Source organism: Fukomys damarensis, unplaced genomic scaffold, assembly GCF_012274545.1.
Source record: "Fukomys damarensis isolate Sample0158 unplaced genomic scaffold, DMR_v1.0_HiC HiC_scaffold_2, whole genome shotgun sequence".
NCBI classification, from domain to species: Eukaryota; Metazoa; Chordata; class Mammalia; order Rodentia; family Bathyergidae; genus Fukomys; species Fukomys damarensis.
In genome coordinates, this window is record NW_022900914.1 from 6118037 (window position 1) to 6122448 (window position 4412).

The window sequence follows — 4412 nt, forward strand, 5'->3', positions numbered from 1 at the left end:
TGTGAATAATGTCTATCCTCGGAGAAACATGACAGGCGTTGGGCCTAAAAGATGTGACCAGGTCATTCAGGAAAGGAAGACTGCTACTTAAATATGTTCACATCTACATTGCCCCTGGGTTCAAGACATATCGGAACCACATGTACAGCTAGAGAACTCACCCTTAAGCACAAAGAAAGACAATATTGCTAAGTAGTTACCTCTGAGAGGTGAACTAACACAGTGCCTAAGAACATCTGAAAACAAGTAACCACTGAATGTTATATAGCAGAACAAGTCACAGCAAGTAATCACCAAGATCCAGGGAAGACATCAGAGACCTTATTTTTTGTTAATGAACATTGACATCGTATACTATTTAGTTGACCTAAAAAATTAACTTCCTGTGCAAAAAGTTTTACCATCTAAATAATAATTGAGTATACTAGAAGTGAGACGAAATCAAAGAAACTCAATAAAAAATCAGTATCATATGGAGGCAAAAACACTTTGTAATACTTACCCGTACATATCACATACTGGAAGATAGTGACCTGAGGCAGAGTGCATGTGCAGTCAAATGAAGTAGAATTTCCATGGTCTCCAAGTACAGCGTGGCACTGTGTAAAAGGGCTGACATTCCCTCTGTACTGTGACGTGGACCCAGAGTTCTGTGCTTTGGGAACAAGGTTAAGATGGACGTGTTCAGAAACTCCAGTTCTAATTTGCTACTCACATACTGGAAGATAGTGACCTGAGGCAGAGTGCATGTGCAGTCAAATGAAGTAGAATTTCCATGGTCTCCAAGTACAGCGTGGCACTGTGTAAAAGGGCTGACATTCCCTCTGTACTGTGACGTGGACCCAGAGTTCTGTGCTTTGGGAACAAGGTTAAGATGGACGTGTTCAGAAACTCCAGTTCTAATTTGCTACATCTAGTGTCAATGGACCCTGCGTCTGTGTTAAAAAGGACAGGCTTGCTCCATTTTTACTAAAATAATTGCCAACACCAGTTTCTGATATCTATGATTTTAGAAAACAAAGTTTTTTGGTGACTAGGAAAGTAGTAGTCTCTGAGAGAAGGAGGTTATTATGACCTATACAACTGCAGTATGTCCTCAGGAGACACCGCATCCTGTTAACTTGGCAGCTGGCTTTATCTGTGCCTGTTAGTCTAGCCTGATGAATAGCCGGGCAGATTTTCACTTTCTCAGTTTGAGCTAATTTTTACTTTCTCATAGGCAATCTTAAATGTCGAACACTATTTGAAGTGGTTTGCATATATTATTTCATTTAATTTTTGCAACAATCCTTTGAAGCAAGTACTAGCTTTCTATTTTACAGATGACACTGGGGCTTGGAGATGCTCAAGTGGTTTGTCACAGACACAGGTTAGTAAGTGGTAGAGCTGTTTCAAATCTGGGTCAGTCTAAACCTGGTCTTCTTAACAGCTACACCTTCAGCCAATGTAGAAATGAACTGCTATTCAAAGTAAAATGGTTAAAGCCAGAGCTGGCTTTATGTGGGGAAGTGGCAATTTCATTTATTAAGTAGGATCATAGATTGGAACAATTTTTATGGCACTCAGTTTGGCAAATATGTAGCAAAAAAAAAATGCACCCTTTGAGCTAGCAATTAATCTAGGAATTGAGGAAGATAATTTCCAAACTGCATGGAAGCAAATAATTATAGCATTATCTATAAAAATAAATATACAAAAACCAAAAACAAAGTGAACATTTTTGGTAAGATGCTGGTTAAACGACCGAAGACATGCAATGTAAGAGCATTCAACTTGCACCAATGAAAACACATTGTATAGTAAAATATACTATACTGTCAGTGAACATTTATAATGTGATTTTATTTTTATGTAAAATTGAACACATGTACTTTACTTATTTATTTAGGTTTTTTGACCAAGGTCTTACTCTGTAGCTCAGGCTGCCCTAAACTTGCTAAGCCCAGGCTGTTCTCAAACTTGACATCCTCCTGCCTCAGCATCACATGTGCTGGGATTTTAGACCTGCAGCACTGCTCCTGACCGTAAACTGGATTTATATAGTCAAATATACACATGTATATTTGTGGTATGTAGAAAGGTATTCTCTATATTTTTCTCTGACTCAGCAGATTTTTTTCTTTCCTCTTTTATACTTTTTATTGTTTAAATATCTTGAATCTGTGCCATTGTTTGATAACATAACTACTACTTGAAAAAGAGAGTATGAAAGTTAAATGCCTTCTTCCCTAAGTAGCTATAGTGCTTTCATGCACACTAGCCATATGTTCCACAGATCTGGAAATCTATTATGCTTTGGAAAAAATTCAATAATTATAGATCTGATCACATAACTAGTGTGTTTTTACCCCACAAAAGTAATATTATTAATGCCCGAGGTCAAAAGTGCATGAACTATTATCAGATCTATCTGGACTATAAAAGTTAAATGCTGTCTTACATTTTCATTTTATAAAATCTCTTCACTTTCATTTAGTTGGGGTCAGTCTTACTTATTGGTTGGCACTGTACTTTGGTAGTAAAGCTTTCACTTGCAGGGGTAAAATGGAATTCAGAGAGGGTGCATAAAGTAAACCTAACTAATGAATCTTTTGCTCTTGTGTGTAGGGTGGGGTTAGCTAGAGTTAAGGAAGTGGGCTGGGTTATTAAAAGCAGATGGAGGCAGACAGAAGTTGAATATGACCAGAGAAAAGACAACCTCGTGGGAGAGATAAGAAGGTGATATTAACTGCTTTGGTAAGTGACTATGACTTGTAAAGGAAGAAAACAGTCAAAGGATTTATTTGAGTAGCACCCCAGAAAAGGAATTCTTTCTTTAATATCCATGGGTAGCTAAGGTAATAAAAATAGTACTTAAGTTTCAGTCATCATTAAACAAAATCTCAGCACTGTGTGTGTGTCTTGATGTTTTAATGTTAAGACACTGGGCTATGGTGGGGTTACTGGGGAAGAGAGACACAGAAGCTATTAACAGTTGAAGCCATGGAAACAGTCAACCTAACCAAGAGGGTGGGAAGGAAAAAAAATGGCTCTGGAAAAAGGAAATCCAAGAAAAGTGCTAGTGGAAGTTCAGAACACAGGAGAGACAGGAGAATGATGCAGTAGTCAGGGGAGGAGAGGAAAGTTTCAAAAAAGGAGGAGCAGGTAGCATCGAGTGCTGGGGAAAGGCCACCTTATAGGAAGATTGAAGAGTTCACAGGACGTGGCAATCAGCAGTTGCTCAGTCCATGTACAAAGTGTAAATGTGTAGGCATCAGAGAGAAGCAAGCACTGCAGAAGGAGATTCATCTGGTGAAAGCCTGATTTACAGACGTCAGATTGTTTCCAGCTTTACTGGGCATGGGGACTGTGCAGAAGGCTAGAGGTAAAAAGCGGGTGAGGGTAAGAATTAAATGCACTTAGGGCCCAGGGTTTTTGACAAGAATCAGTTGAGTGAATATGCAGATGAACGAATATACAAATGAACATGGGGTGTGGGCTAGAGGTTGTTTTATGAGCATGACCATGACCAGGAAGGTGAGGCAGAGCGTATATGGCAGTGAAGAATAGCAGGCTGGAGTTATCTGCCTGTGGAAGATGTCACCTGCTGTCTCGAAAAAGTACCAGAAAGGTTGGTGTTTTCCAGGCAGTCAGGTTTCAGTTAGAAGAGTGTGAAAGACTTAGAAGAGAGCCCAGTGTGGTGGCACACGACTGTAATCCCAGCACTTTTGGAGGCTGAAGCAGGAGAATCCAAATTTGACTCAGTCTGGGCAATTTAGTAGAGACCTTGTCTAAAAAAATAAAAATAAAAAAAAATTGCGGCTGGGGATACAGTTCAGAGCCAAGGCCCTGGGTTCAACCCTCAGTATGGAAATGGGATGGGGGTGGGAATAGCAGAAAAAGTTGGGAGACAGCAGCAGCGGGGTAGGATTGAGATAGGCGAAGACAGTTAAATGGGGATAAGAATGCAGAATAGGAAACTGGGAACAGTGTCCCATGCCTGTAACTCCTGCAACTCGGGAGGCTGAGGCAAGAGGATAACAAATTGGAGGCTAGTGTGGGCAATTTAGCAAGATTCTGTTTAAAAAAGGGGAGCTGGAGGCTGCTCAGCTCTCCCTGAGCTCAGTCCCCAGGGAAAGCCATCACCACGCCGTGGCGTGGAAGCGGTCAGGCTGCTGTTTGAGTCCGCTAATGACGAGAAACATTACTTTTGGAAGTAGCCTTTCATTACAGAATAAGAAAATGAGGTGGAAGAGATGCCGGACCCCTTGAAGGGAAAGATCTGTGACTGACAGACATTTTACAGGGAAAGCACGGAACTGCAGAGCCAGACGCGTCAATCAGATCTTTTCACGTGTAAAACGGAGGCAGATGAATTTTCTTCTCTCTTGTCTAATAGCCTGTGAAATCATCTATCTAGACAACCACCTCCC